Raw genomic sequence first — 16697 nt, forward strand, 5'->3', positions numbered from 1 at the left:
TTTCATGTAACTGGGCTCATTTGTTACCATTACAGCTGTTTCATCTAATTTTGTCTGAATCACTCCTTCTAACAGTATTTTTACTTTGAAACGACACTTTGAGTTAGAAAATGTAGTCAGAACAGGTATTCACTGTAACTGTCACTTTATGTCTGAAAAACGTGTTTCATGTCACTTTCGAGCTCAGCTTCCCAAGATACGCTCAATTTGATCACTAAAGCTGTTAATATCATTGTTTGTTACCAGTACAGCTGTTTCATCTAATTTTGTCTGAATCACTCCTTCTAACAGTATTTTTACTTTGAAACTACACTTTGAGTTAGAAAATGTAGAATATCAGTTTGAATAAAGTCGAAAATTTTCATGAAAAGATTTCTGCTTCAAAAAAGTATAAATTTTTCATGACAGGATTTTGGCTTTAAAAAAGGTAAAAATTTTCATGAAGTATTTCGGCTTCAAAAAAGTTGAAAATTTTCATGAAAAGATTTCGGCTTCAAAAAAGTTGAAAATTTTCATGAAAAGATTTACACTTCAAAAAAGTTGAAAATTTTCATGAAAAGATTTCGGCTTCAAAAAAGTTGAAAATTTTTATGAAAAGATTTACACTTCAAAAAAGTTGAAAATGTTCATGAATTTTTTCGACTTCAAAAAAGTCTAAGATTTTCATGAAAAGATTTCTGCTTCAAAAACTTGAAAATTTTCATGAAAAGATTTCGGCTTCAAAAAAGTTGAAAATTTTCATGAAAAGATTTACACTTCAAAAAAGTTGAAAATGTTCATGAAAAGATTTCGGCTTCAAAAAAGTTGAAAATTTTCATGAAAAGATTTACACTTCAAAAAAGTTGAAAATGTTCATGAATTTTTTCAACTTCAAAAAAGCCTAACATTTTCATGAAAAGATTTCTGCTTCAAAAAAGTTGAAAATTTTCATGAACTATTTCGGCATCAAAAAAGTTGAAAATTTACATTAAAAGATTTCGGCTTCAAAAAAGTTGAAAATGTTCATGAATTTTTTCGACTTCAAAAAAGTCTAAGATTTTCATCAAAAGATTTCTGCTTCAAAAACTTGAAAATTTTCATGAAAAGATTTACACTTCAAAAAAGTTGAAAATGTTCATGAATTTTTTCGACTTCAAAAAAGTCTAAGATTTTCATGAAAAGATTTCTGCTTCAAAAACTTGAAAATTTTCATGAAAAGATTTCGGCTTCAAAAATGTTGAAAATTTTCATGGAAAGATATACACTTCAAAAAAGTCGAAAATGTTCATGAATTTTTTCGACTTCAAAAAAGTCAAACATTTTCATGAATAGATTTCGGCTTCAAAAATGTTGAAAATTTTCATGAAAAGAATTCTGCTTCAAAAAAGTTGAAAATTTTCATGAACTATTTCGGCATCAAAAAAGTTGAAAATTTTCATGAAAAGATTTCGGCTTCAAAAAAGTTGAAAATTTTCATGAAAAGATATACACTTCAAAAAAGTCGAAAATGTTCATGAATTTTTTCGACTTCAAAAAAGTCTAAGATTTTCATGAAAAGATTTCTGCTTCAAAAACTTGAAAATTTTCATGAAAAGATTTCGGCTTCAAAAAAGTTGAAAATTTTAATGAAAAGATTTAGACTTCAAAAAAGTGGAAAATGTCCATGAATTTTTTCGACTTCAAAAAAGTCAAACATTTTCATGAATAGATTTCGGCTTCAAAAATGTTGAAAATTTTCATGAAAAGATTTCTGCTTCAAAAAAGTTGAAAATTTTCATGAAAAGAATTCTGCTTCAAAAAAGTTGAAAATTTTCATGAACTATTTCGGCATCAAAAAAGTTGAAAATTTACATTAAAAGATTTCGGCTTTCAAAAAAGTCAAAAATTTTCATGAAGTATTTCGGCTTCAAAAAAGTTGAAAACATTCATGAACTATTTCGGCTTCAAAAAAGTCGAAGATTTTCATGAAAAGATTTCTGCTTCAAAAAATTTGAAAATTTTCATGAAAAGATTTAAGCTTCAAAAAAGTTGAAAATTTTCATGACAGGATTTTCGCTTTAAAAAAGGTAAAACATTTTATAAAGTATTTCGGCTTCAAAAAGGTTGAAAACTTTCATGAAGTATTTCAGCTTCAAAAAAGTCGAAGATTTTCATGAAAAGATTTCGGCTTACAAAAAGTTGAAAAATTTCATGAAAAGATTTCAGCTTCAAAAAAGTTGAAAATGTTCAAGAATTTTTTCAACTTCAAAAAAGTCTAAGATTTTCATGAAAAGATTTATGCTTCAAAAAAGATGAAAATTTTCATGAAAAGATTTCGGCTTCAAAAAGTTGAAAATTTTCATGAAAAGATTTCGGCTTCAAAAAAGTTGAAAATTTTCATGAACTATTTCGGCATCAAAAAAGTTGAAAATTTTCATGAAAAGATTTCTGCTTCAAAAAAGTTGAAAATTTTCATGAAGTATTTCGGCTTCAAAAAAGTCAATGATTTTCATGAAAAGATTTCTGCTTCAAAAAAGTTGAAAGTTTTCATGAAGTATTTCGGCTTCAAAAAAGTCAATGATTTTCATGAAAAGATTTCTGCTTCAGAAAAGTCGAAGATTTTCATGAAGTATTTCGGCTTCAAAAAAGTCGAAAATGTTCATGAATTTTTTCGACTTCAAAAAAGTCTAAGATTTTCATGAAAAGATTTCTGCTTCAAAAACTTGAAAATTTTCATGAAAAGATTTCGGCTTCAAAAAAGTTTAAAATTTTAATGAAAAGATTTAGACTTCAAAAAAGTTGAAAATGTCCATGAATTTTTTCGACTTCAAAAAAGTCAAACATTTTCATGAATAGATTTCGGCTTCAAAAATGTTGAAAATTTTCATGAAAAGATTTCTGCTTCAAAAAAGGTGAAAATTTTCATGAAAAGAATTCTGCTTCAAAAAAGTTGAACATTTTCATGAACTATTTCGGCATCAAAAAAGTTGAAAATTTACATTAAAAGATTTCGGCTTCAAAAAAGTTGAAAACATTCATGAACTATTTCGGCTTCAAAAAAGTCGAAGATTTTCATGAAAAGATTTCGGCTTACAAAAAGTTGAAAAATTTGATGAAAAGATTTCAGCTTCAAAAAAGTTGAAAATGTTCATGAATTTTTTCAACTTCAAAAAAGTCTAAGATTTTCATGAAAAGATTTATGCTTCAAAAAAGATGAAAATTTTCATGAAATGATTTCGGCTTCAAAAACTTGAAAATTTTCAAGAAAAGATTTCTGCTTCAAAAAAGTTGAAAATTTTCATGAAGTATTTCGGCTTCAAAAAAGTCAATGATTTTCATGAAAAGATTTCTGCTTCAGAAAAGTCGAACATTTTCATGAAGTATTTCGGCTTCAAAAAAGTTGAAAGTTTACATTAAAAGATTTGGGCTTCAAAAAGGTCAACGATTTTCATGAAAAGATTTCGGCTTCAAAAAAGTTGAAAATTTTCATGAAATAATTTCAGCTTCAGAAAAGTTGAAAATTTTCATGACAGGATTATGGCTTTAAAAAAGGTAGGAATTTTCATGAAGTATTTCGGCTTCAAAAAAGTTGAAAATTTTCATGAAAAGATTTCGGCTTCAAAAAAGTTGAAAATTTTCATGAACTATTTCGGCATCAAAAAAGTTGAAAATTTTAATGAAAAGATTTAGACTTCAAAAAAGTTGAACATGTCCATGAATTTTTTCGACTTCAAAAAAGTCTAAAATTTTCATGAAAAGATTTATGCATCAAAAAAGTTGAAAATTTTCATGAAAAGATTTCGGCATCAAAAAAGTTGAAAATGTTCATGAAAAGATTTCGGCTTCAAAAAGTTGAAAATATTCATGAAAAGATTTCGGCATCAAAAAAGTTGAAAATTTTCATGAAAAGATTCCGTCTTCAAAAAAGTCAACGATTTTCATGAAAAGATTTCTGCTTCAAAAAAGTTGAAAATTTTCATGAAAAGATTTCGGCATCAAAAAAAGTTGAAAATGTTCATGAATTTTTTCGACTTCAAAAAAGTCTAAGATTTTCATGAAAAGATTTCTGCTTCAAAAAAGTTGAAAATTTTCATGAAAAGATTTCGGCTTCAAAAAGTTTGAAAATTTTCATGAAAAGATTTCGGCTTCAAAAAAGTTGAAAATTTTCATGAAAAGATTTAGACTTCAAAACAGTTGAAAATTTTCATCAAGTATTTCGGCTTCAAAGAAGTTGAAGATTTTCATGAAAAGATTTCTGCTTCAAAAAAGTTGAAAATTTTCATGACAGGATTTTAGCTTTGAAAAAGGTAAAAATTTTCATGAATTATTTCGGCTTCAAAAAGGTTGAAAACTTTCATGAAGTATTTCGACTTCAAAAAAGTTGAAAATTTTCATGAAAAGATTTCTATTTCAAAAAAGTTGAAAATTTTCATGAAAAGATTTCGGCTTCAAAAAAGTTGAAAATTTTCATGAAAAGATTTAGACTTCAAAAAAGTTGAAAATTTTCATCAAGTATTTCGGCTTCAAAAAAGTTCAAGATTTTCATGAAAAGATTTCAGCTTCAAAAAAGTCAAAGATTTTCTTGAAAAGATTTCTGCTTCAAAAAAGTTGAAAATTTTCATGACAGGATTTTGGCTTTAAAAAAGGTAAAAATTTTCATGACAAGATTTCGGCTCCAAAAAGTTGAAAATTTTCATGAAAAGATTTCGGCTTCAAAAAAGTTGAAAATTTTCATGAACAGATTTCGGCTTCAAAAAAGTTGAAAATTTTCATCAAGTATTTCGGCTTCAAAAAAGTCAATGTATTTCATGAAAAGATTTCTGCTTCAAAAAAGTTGAAAATTTTCATGAAAAGATTTCGGCTTCAAAAAAGTTGAAAATTTACATGAAAAGATTTCGGCTTCAAAAAAGTTGAACATTTTCATGAAAAGATTTCAGCTTCAAAAAAGTTGAAAATTTTCATGACAGCATTATGGCTTTAAAAAAGGTAAGAATTTTCATCAAGTATTTCGGCTTCAAAAAAGTCGAAGTATTTCATGAAAAGATTTCTGCTTCAAAAAAGTTGAAAATTTTCATGAAAAGATTTTGGCTTCAAAAAAGTTGAAAATTTTCATGAACTATTTCGGCATCAAAAAAGTCGAAAACTTTCATGAAGTATTTCTGCTTTAAAAATATCAAAGTGACCCGGTTGAGTTTTTATTTTCTACATCTTTGCAATAAATTCATCTCTTCATTCAGTATTCAAGGTATTCCTCAATTAACTTGTTTTTGATCATCATACATCCTTATTTTATTTTTTCCTTTCTTACTTTTTGAATAAAAAACATTTTTGTATCATTACCCTTCTAATGCACAACATGGGTCAAAAATGAATCCACTTTCTATGTTATTTCATGTATGGCTGAGTGTTTCTATGATATATCTTTGAAATAAATACATTTTATCATTTACTTTTCCAAGTATGCAGTAAATATCTTGTTTTTGTTAAGCACAAATCATCATTTGTATTTTTCCTTTCTTACTTTATGAACGAGCACAGCTTTTGTATTTCTACATCAAGTTTACACACATGGGTCAGAAACGACCCACATGCATTTACTATAGCATTTGCTGTGAAACGTGGTTGTTTCAGACATTTCACAGCTCAGCACAGCTCCCTTGGAACATCTAATACATGTAAGTATTGTTTTTAAATTGTTCTAACATCACTTTAGAAAATATTTGATGACAATTGTGAAAGATAACTGTACATAACATTTGATTAGGTTTAGGTTACCTTGAGAGTGAGTACATTACTTGTCAGAAAGTTACAAATAATTACTATTAGCTAGCTAGCTGTTGACACTTCTATTTTAGTTAGCTAATTCTATTGTAGTTAGCTAACTATTATGTAGATTGCTAGGCTACTTAGCAAAGTACTTAGCTAAGCTACTTAGCCAAGTCACCAAAATAAAACTGTATGTATGTGTATGTATATTGATGTGCATCTGAAAATTTTATTGTGCTTTTGATTTTCTTTATCCAGAGTATGGCTGGTCCCAGATTTACTACTGAGATGGTTGTAGCGATGCTGCAGGAAGAACCAGATGAGGAGGCAATTTGTCTTGATTCAGAGTCTGAAATTTCTGATGATGATGACCCAGAATATTTGCCAGAGGGTCAAGCTGGAGTTGTGGGTGTGTCTGGGAATCCATGAAGAAGACTCCTCTGATGATACAGAAGACTCATCTGATGAGTCCTCTGAAGAGGAAACTCAGACCCAGTCCAATAGATTGAGTAAAAACGGATCTTACTGGAATGAGAATCCCCCCATTCATGGCAGAACAAGAAGCCATAACATTCTGAGGAGCTGCCCAGGACCTACACCTGGATCACCAGCTGTTTCACCAAAAGATGCCTGGGATATGTTCATGAGTGACAACATCATTGAGGAGGTTCTAATATGTATCAACTTAGAGGGACGAAGAACAGCCACAGCAAAAGGGAAAGAGTGGAGAAGCATTGATAAAGAAGAATTGATGGCCTTCATCAATTCTTGCAGGGGGGGAGAAGAGCTGGGATGTGGCCTTGCGGGAGCTGTTTGTAGATCCGCTGCAAAATCCAATTTACAAGGCCACCATGGGGCTTAGGAGATATGAAGATATCCGCCGCGTCATACGGTTTGACGACAAGAGGACCAGGGCTCTGCGACTGGAAACACACCACATGGCGACATTTAGGTACGTTTGGGACTGTTTCCTGGACAACTGCAGAAGAAAGTTCATCCCCAGTGACTGTGTCACCATAGATGAGCAGCTTGTGCCATTCCGAGGCAGGTGCAAGTTACGGCAACACATGCCCAGCAAGCCTGCAAAATATGGGATAAAAATCTTCTGGATGTGCGACGCAAGGGTACCTTATGCAATAGATGGAATTGTCTATACCGGGAGACAGCCAGGTTCAGAGGAACCTTGGAGAGAATGTCGTCCAGCAATTGTGCAGTGGAATCAGACAGACAGGTGAATGTAAAGTACAATAGAGAAACTAATGTATTAAGTTTTAGCACATTACCTACATACTTTTTCCCAATCTTTAATAATGTGTATTTTATTTTTTTATTTGATTTCTCTGTAAGCAAAATAGTAAAACAGAATAAAATGCAATGCAATGCAACAGATTATGGCGTTAGAGTTTAAAGAATTCCATGTTGAGTAAATTTACAATCTTTTCCCCCTCTCATAGGTCGCAACATCACAATTAGCAACTTCTTCACCAGTGTCCCGCTGGCTGAGAAGCTCCTCGAGAAGAACCTGACCATTGTTGGGACTCTTTGCCAGAACAAATCGGACATACCACCTATCATGAAGCCATCCAAATCATGGGAGATTCATAGCTCAGAATTCGGATTCAATGGCAACATGACCATGGTGAGCTATGTGCAGAAGAAGGGAAAAGCTGTTGTCCTCCTGAGCACTATGCATGATGACAAAGCAGTGGATGACAGCAGTCAGAAGAAGAAACAATGGGAAGATGTGGGTTTAAAAAACAAAACACAGCCACCACCCAGCCACAAGAGGACATCAGACAGGAGGGCCAAAGGAAGAGGAAGAGGTGCACGATCTGCCCAGTTACCAAAGACAGAAAAGTCAGCAGCTACTGTTCCCAGTGCACCAGGCCTGTGTGCAAGGAGCACAAACTCTTAGTGATCATTTGTGAGGCATGTCAAAATTGAGATGGCAATTTGTGCTCTAGTGATGTGTTCAGTTGTATTTCATTTTGTTTGGTCACATTCACCAGTTTACAGTTGTTAAATTACAGATACAGTTCAGTTCAACAGCCGTGTTATCTGTTATCAGAGGTATGTGTATGTGTGACAAAATGACAAATAAACATGTTGCAAATATGAAATACATAAGTGTTTGGCTCCACTCACTGCTAAAGTAATTACTTGAAACAAATTATTATTATAGTATTAATTCATTTAATTTTAAATCACACTTGGATGTATGGGTCATTTTTGACCCATGTGTGTAAACTTGATGTAGTAATAAAAAAAGCTATTTTTGTTCATAAAGCATGAAAGTAAAAATGGAAATAGTGATTGGTGGTAATCAAAAACAAGATATTTAAAGAATACTTGGAATATTCAATCATAAAATAAATTGATTTCAAAAGATAGAACAAAGAAAAACTCAGCCAGCATGAAGAAAGTCGAAGATTTTCATGAAAATTTTCAACTTTTTTGAAGCCGAAATACTTCAAGAAAATCTTTGACTTTTTTGAAGCCGAAATCTTTTCATGAAAGTTTTCAACTTTTTTGAAGCAGAAATCTTTTCATCAAAATTTTCAAATTTTTTGAAGCTGAAATACTTCATGAAAATTTTTACCTTTTTTAAAGCCAAAATCCTGTCATGAAAATTTTCAACTTTGTTGAAGCCGAAATCTTTTCATGAAAATTTTCAACTTTTTTGAAGCCGAAATCTTTTCATGAAAATTTTCAACTTTCTGAAGTAGAAATATTTTATGAAAATTTTCAACTTTTTCAAAAACCCGAATTTTTCAACTTTTTTGAAGCCGAAATACTTCATGAAAATTTTCAACTTTTTTGTAGCAGAAAACTTTTCATTTAAATTTTCAACTTTTTTGAAGACGAAATACTTCATGAAAATTTTCAACTTTTTTGAAGCTGAACTCTTTTCATGAAAAATTTCAATTTTGTTGAAGCTGAAATCTATTCATGGAAATTTTCAACTTTTTTGAAGCCAAAATCTTTTCATGAAAATTTTCAACTTTTTTGAAGCAGAAATCTTTTCATAAAAATTATCAACTTTTTTGAAAATGAAACCTTTTCATCAAAATTTTCAACTTTTTTGAAGCAAAAATCTTTTCATGAAAATCTTCAACTTTTTTGAAGGCTAAATCTTTTCATGAAAATTTTTAACTTTGTTGAAGCAGAAATCTTTTCATGAAAATTTTCAACTTTGTTGAAGCAGAAATCTTTTCATGAAAATTTTCAATCAGAAATCTTTTCATGAAAATTTACAACTTTTTTGAAGCTGAAATCTTTTCATGTAAATTTTCAACTTTTTTGAAACCAAAATACTTCATGAAAATTTTTGACTTTTTTGAAGCCGAAATCTTTTCATGAAAATCTTCGACTTTTTTGAAGCAGAAATCTTTTTATGAAAATTTTCAACTTTTTTGAAGCAGAAATCTTTTCATGAAAATCTTCGACTTTTTTGAAGCAGAAATCTTTTTATGAAAATTTTCAACTTTTTTGAAGCCGAAATCTTTTCATGAAAATCTTCGACTTTTTTGAAGCAGAAATCTTTTAATGAAAATATTCAACTTTTTTGAAGCAGAAATCTTTTCATGAAAATTTTCAACTTTTTTTGAAGCCGAAATCTTTTCATGAAGATTTTTAACTTATTTAAAGCCAAAATCCTGTCATGAAAATCTTCGACTTTTTTGAAGCAGAAATCTTTTTATGAAAATTTTCAACTTTTTTGAAGCCGAAATCTTTTCATGAAGATTTTACACTTTTTTGAAAGAAAAATCTTTTCATGAAAATTTTCAACTTTTTGAAGCAGAAATACTTCATGAAAATTTTCAACTTTTTTGAAGCAGAAATCGTTTCATGAAAATTTTCAACTTTTTTGAAGCAGAAATCTTTTCATGAAAATTATCAACTTTTTTGAAAATGAAACCTTTTCATGAAAATTTTCAACTTTTTTGAAGCCGAAATCTTTTCATGTAAATTTTTACCTTTTTTAAAACCGAAATCTTTTCATAAAAATTTTCAACTTTTTTGAAGCCGAAATACTTCATGAAAATCTTCAACTTTTGTAAAGCAGAAAAACGTCATGAAAGTTTTCAACTTTTTGGAAGCCGAAAAACTTCATGAAAGGTTTCAACTTTTTTGAAGCTGAAATACTTCATGAAAATTTTCAACTTTTTTGAAGCCGAATTACTTCATGAAAATTTTCAAATTTTTTGAAACGAAAATCTTTTCATGAAACTTTTGAACTTTTTTGAAGCAGAAATCTTTTCATGTAAATTGTCAACTTCTTTAAAGCCAAAATCCTGTCATGAAACTTTTCAACTTTTTTGAAGCAGAAATCTTTTCACGAAAATCTTCAACTTTTTTGAAGCCGAAATCTTTTCATGAAAATTTTCGACTTTTTTGAAGGCTAAATCTTTTCATGAAAATTTTCAACTTTGTTGAAGCAGAAATCTTTTCATGAAAATTTTCAACTTTGTTGAATCAGAAATCTTTTCATGAAAATTTTCATGCAGAAATCTTTTCATGAAAATCTTTGACTTTTTTAATGCAGAAATATTTTTATGAAAATTTTCAAGCAGAAATCTTTTCATGAAAATTTTCAATTTTTTTAAGCAGAAATCTTTTCATGTAAATTTTCAACTTTGTTGAATCCGAAATACTTCATGAAAATTTTCAACTTTTTTGAAGCCGAAATGTTTTCATTAAAATTTTCAACTTTTTTAAATCCGAAATCTTTTCATGAATCTTTTCATGAAAATTTTGAAGCAGAAATCTTTTCATGAAAATTTTCAACTTTTTTGAAGCCGAAATCTTTTCATGAAAGTTTTGAACTTTTTTGAAAATGAAATCTTTTCATGAAAATTTTCACCTTTTTTGAAACAGAAATCTTTTCATGAAAATTTTCAACTTTTTTGAAGCCGAAATCTTTTCATGAAAGTTTTGAACTTTTTTGAAAATGAAATCTTTTCATGAAAATTTTCACCTTTTTTGAAGCCGAAATACTTCATGAAAGTTTTCAACTTTTTTAAAGCTGAAATCTTTTCATGAAAATTTTCAACTTTTTTGAAGCAGAAATCTTTTTTCATAAAAATTATCAACTTTTTTGAAAATGAAACCTTTTCATCAAAATTTTCAACTTTTTTGAAGCCGAAATCTTTTCATGTAAATTTTTAACTTTTTTGAAACCGAAATACTTCATGAAAATTTTCAACTTTTTTGAAGCAGAAATCTTTTCATAAAAATTATCAACTTTTTTGAAAATGAAACCTTTTCATCAAAATTTTCAACTTTTTTGAAGCCGAAATCTTTTCATGAAAATTTTTAACTTTGTTGAAGCAGAAATCTATTCATTAAAATTTTGAAGCAGAAATCTTTTCATGAAAATTTTCAACTTTTTTGAAGCCGAAATCTTTTTATGAAAGTTTTCAACTTTTTTGTAGCAGAAATCTTTTCACGAAAATCTTCAACTTTTTTGAAGCCGAAATCTTTTCATGAAAATTTTCGACTTTTTTGAAGCCTAAATCTTTTCATGAAAATTTTCAACTTTGTTGAAGCAGAAATCTTTTCATGAAAATTTTCAACTTTGTTGAATCAGAAATCTTTTCATGAAAATCTTCGACTTTTTTGAAGCCTATATCTTTTCATGAAAATTTTCAACTTTTTTGAAGCAGAAATCTTTTTATGAAAATTTTCAACTTTTTTAAATCCGAAATCTTTTCATGAAAATCTTTGACTTTTTTAATGCAGAAATATTTTTATGAAAATTTTCAAGCAGAAATCTTTTCATGAAAATTTTCAATTTTTTTAAGCAGAAATCTTTTCATGTAAATTTTCAACTTTGTTGAATCCGAAATACTTCATGAAAATTTTCAACTTTTTTGAAGCCGAAATGTTTTCATTAAAATTTTCAACTTTTTTAAATCCGAAATCTTTTCATGAATCTTTTCATGAAAATTTTGAAGCAGAAATCTTTTCATGAAAATTTTCAACTTTTTTGAAGCCGAAATCTTTTCATGAAAGTTTTCAACTTTTTGAAGCAAAAATACTTCATGAAAATTTTCAACTTTTTAAAAAGCTTGAAATTTTCAACTTTTTTGAAACAGAAATCTTTTCATGTAAATTTTGAACTTTTTTGAAAATGAAATCTTTTCATGAAAGTTTTCAACTTTTTTGAAGTCGAAATACTTCATGAAAGTTTTCAACTTTTTTAAAGCTGAAATCTTTATATGTAAATTTTCAACTTTATTCAAACTGATATTCTACATTTTCTAACTCAAAGTGTCGTTTCAAAGTAAAAATACTGTTAGAAGGAGTGATTCAGACAAAATTAGATGAAACAGCTGTACTGGTAACAAACAACGATATTAACAGCTTTAGTGATCAAATTGAGCGTATCTTGCGAAGCTGAGCTCGAAAGTGACATGAAACATGTTTTTGAGACATAGAATGACACTTACTGTTCAGACTACATTTTCTAACTCAAAGTGCCGTTTCAAAGTAAAAATACTGTTAGAAGGAGTGATTCAGACAATATTAGATAAAACAGCTGTACTGGTAACAAATGAGCGCAGTTACATGAAATGACATCAAAATCAACATTCCCTGAGCCAGACAACGCTATTAACAGCTTTAGTGATCAAATTGAGCGTATCTTGCGAAGCTGAGCTCGAAAGTGACATGAAACATGTTTTTGAGACATAAAGTGACACTTACAGTGAATACCTGTCCTGACTACATTTTCTAACTCAAAGTGTCGTTTCAAAGTAAAAATACTGTTAGAAGGAGTGATTCAGACAAAATTAGATGAAACAGCAGCACTGGTAACAAACAACGATATTAACAGCTTTAGTGATCAAATTGAGCGTATCTTGCGAAGCTGAGCTCGAAAGTGACATGAAACATGTTTTTCAGACATAAAGTGACACTTACTGTTCAGACTACATTTTCTAACTCAAAGTGTCGTTTCAAAGTAAAAATACTGTTAGAGGGAGTGATTCAGACAAAATTAGATGAAACAGCTGTACTGGTAACAAATGAGCGCAGTTACATGAAATGACATCAAAATCAACATTCCCTGAGCCAGACAACGCTATTAACAGCTTTAGTGATCAAATTGAGCGTATCTTGCGAAGTTGTGCTCGAAAGTGACATGAAACATGTTTTGAACAGTAAGTGTCACTTTATGTCTCAAAAACATGTTTCATGTCACTTTCGAGCTCAGCTTCGCAAGATACGCTCAATTTGATCACTAAAGCTGTTAATATCGTTGTTTGTTACCAGTACAGCTGTTTCATCTAATTTTGTCTGAATCACTCCTTCTAACAGTATTTTTACTTTGAAACGACGCTTTCAGTTAGAAAATGTAGTCTGAACAGTAAGTGTCACTTTATGTCTCAAAAACATGTTTCATGTCACTTTCGAGCTCAGCTTCGCAAGATACGCTCAATTTGATCACTAAAGCTGTTAATAGCGTTGTCTGGCTCAGGGAATGTTGATTTTGATGTCATTTCATGTAACTGCGCTCATTTTTTACCACTACAGCTGTTTCATCTAATTTTGCCTGAAAAACTCCTTCTAACAGTATTTTTACTTTGAAACGACACTTTGAGTTAGAAAATGCAGTCTGAACAGTAAGTGTCACTTTTTGTCTGAAAAACATGTTTCATGTCACTTTCGAGCTCAGCTTCGCAAGATAAGCTCAATTTGATCACTAAAGCTGTTAATATCGTTGTTTGTTACCAGTACAGCTGTTTCATCTAATTTTGTCTGAATCACTCCTTCTAACAGTATCTTTACTTTGAAACGACGCTTTCAGTTAGAAAATGTAGTCAGGACAGTAAGTGTCACTTTATGTCTCAAAAACATGTTTCATGTCACTTTCGAGCTCAGCTTCGCAAGATACGCTCAATTTGATCACTAAAGCTGTTAATAGCGTTGTCTGGCTCAGGGAATGTTGATTTTGATGTAATTTCATGTATCTGGTCTCATTTGTTACCATTACAGCTGTTTCATCTAATTTTGTCTGAATCACTCCTTCTAACAGTATTTTTACTTTGAAACGACACTTTGAGTTAGAAAATGTAGTCAGAACAGGTATTCACTGTAACTGTCACATTATGTCTCAAAAACATGTTTCATGTCACTTTCGAGCTCAGCTTCCCAAGATACGCTCAATTTGATCACTAAAGCTGTTAATATCATTGTTTGTTACCAGTACAGCTGTTTCATCTAATTTTGTCTGAATCACTCCTTCTAACAGTATTTTTACTTTGAAACTACACTTTGAGTTAGAAAATGTAGAATATCAGTTTGAATAAAGTCGAAAATTTTCATGAAAAGATTTCTGCTTCAAAAAAGTATAAATTTTTCATGACAGGATTTTGGCTTTAAAAAAGGTAAAAATTTTCATGAAGTATTTCGGCTTCAAAAAAGTTGAAAATTTTCATGAAAAGATTTCGGCTTCAAAAAAGTTGAAAATTTTCATGAAAAGATTTAAACTTCAAAAAAGTTGAAAATTTTCATGAAAAGATTTCGGCTTCAAAAAAGTTGAAAATTTTCATGAAAAGATTTACACTTCAAAAAAGTTGAAAATGTTCATGAATTTTTTCGACTTCAAAAAAGTCTAAGATTTTCATGAAAAGATTTCTGCTTCAAAAACTTGAAAATTTTCATGAAAAGATTTCTGCTTCAAAAAAGTTGAAAATTTTCATGAAAAGATTTACACTTCAAAAAAGTTGAAAATGTTCATGAATTTTTTCGACTTCAAAAAAGTCTAATATTTTCATGAAAAGATTTCGGCTTCAAAAAAGTTGAAAATTTTCATGAAAAGATATACACTTCAAAAAAGTCGAAAATGTTCATGAACTATTTCGGCATCAAAAAAGTTGAAAATTTACATTAAAAGATTTCGGCTTTCAAAAAAGTCAAAAATTTTCATGAAAAGATTTCGGCATCAAAAAAGTTGAAAATTTTCATGAAAAGATTTCTGCTTCAAAAAAGTTGAAAATTTTCATGAAAAGATTTACACTTCAAAAAAGTTGAAAATGTTCATGAATTTTTTCGACTTCAAAAAAGTCTAAGATTTTCATGAAAAGATTTCTGCTTCAAAAACTTGAAAATTTTCATGAAAAGATTTCGGCTTCAAAAAAGTTGAACATTTTAATGAAAAGATTTAGACTTCAAAAAAGTTGAAAATGTCCATGAATTTTTTCGACTTCAAAAAAGTCAAACATTTTCATGAAAAGATTTAGACTTCAAAACAGTTGAAAATTTTCATCAAGTATTTCGGCTTCAAAGAAGTTGAAGATTTTCATGAAAAGATTTCTGCTTCAAAAAAGTTGAAAATTTTCATGACAGGATTTTAGCTTTGAAAAAGGTAAAAATTTTCATGAATTATTTCGGCTTCAAAAAGGTTGAAAACTTTCATGAAGTATTTCGGCTTCAAAAAAGTTGAAAATTTTCATGAAGTATTTCGGCTGCAAAAAAGTCGAAGATTTTCATGAAAAGATTTCTGCTTCAAAAAAGTTGAACATTTTCATGAAAAGATTTCGGCTTCAAAAAAGTTTAAAATGTTCATGAAAAGATTTCGGCTTCAATAAAGTTGAAAACTTTCATGAAGTATTTCGGCTTCAAAAAAGTTGAAGATTTACATTAAAAGATTTCGGCATCAAAAAAGTTGCAAACGTTAATGAAGTATTTCGGCTTCAAAAAAGTTGAAAATTTTCATGAAAAGATTTCTATTTCAAAAAAGTTGAAAATTTTCATGAAAAGATTTCGGCTTCAAAAAAGTTGAAAATTTTCATGAAAAGATTTAGACTTCAAAAAAGTTGAAAATTTTCATCAAGTATTTCGGCTTCAAAAAAGTTCAAGATTTTCATGAAAAGATTTCAGCTTCAAAAAAGTCAAAGATTTTCTTGAAAAGATTTCTGCTTCAAAAAAGTTGAAAATTTTCATGACAGGATTTTGGCTTTAAAAAAGGTAAAAATTTTCATGACAAGATTTCGGCTCCAAAAAGTTGAAAATTTTCATGAAAAGATTTCGGCTTCAAAAAAGTTGAAAATTTTCATGAACAGATTTCGGCTTCAAAAAAGTTGAAAATTTTCATCAAGTATTTCGGCTTCAAAAAAGTCAATGTATTTCATGAAAAGATTTCTGCTTCAAAAAAGTTGAAAATTTTCATGAAAAGATTTCGGCTTCAAAAAAGTTGAAAATTTACATGAAAAGATTTCGGCTTCAAAAAAGTTGAACATTTTCATGAAAAGATTTCAGCTTCAAAAAAGTTGAAAATTTTCATGACAGCATTATGGCTTTAAAAAAGGTAAGAATTTTCATCAAGTATTTCGGCTTCAAAAAAGTCGAAGTATTTCATGAAAAGATTTCTGCTTCAAAAACTTGAAAATTTTCATGAAAAGATTTTGGCTTCAAAAAAGTTGAAAATTTTCATGAACTATTTCGGCATCAAAAAAGTCAAAAACTTTCATGAAGTATTTCTGCTTTAAAAATATCAAAGTGACCCGGTTGAGTTTTTATTTTCTACATCTTTGCAATAAATTCATCTCTTCATTCAGTATTCAAGGTATTCCTCAATTAACTTGTTTTTGATCATCATACATCCTTATTTTATTTTTTCCTTTCTTACTTTTTGAATAAAAAACATTTTTGTATCATTACCCTTCTAATGCACAACATGGGTCAAAAATGAATCCACTTTCTATGTTATTTCATGTATGGCTGAGTGTTTCTATGATATATCTTTGAAATAAATACATTTTATCATTTACTTTTCCAAGTATGCAGTAAATATCTTGTTTTTGTTAAGCACAAATCATCATTTGTATTTTTCCTTTCTTACTTTATGAACGAGCACAGCTTTTGTATTTCTACATCAAGTTTACACACATGGGTCAGAAACGACCCACATGCATTTACTATAGCATTTGCTGTGAAACGTGGTTGTTTCAGACATTTCACAGCTCAGC

This window comes from Labrus bergylta, chromosome 11 (assembly GCF_963930695.1).
Source record: "Labrus bergylta chromosome 11, fLabBer1.1, whole genome shotgun sequence".
Lineage (NCBI taxonomy): Eukaryota > Metazoa > Chordata > Actinopteri > Labriformes > Labridae > Labrus > Labrus bergylta.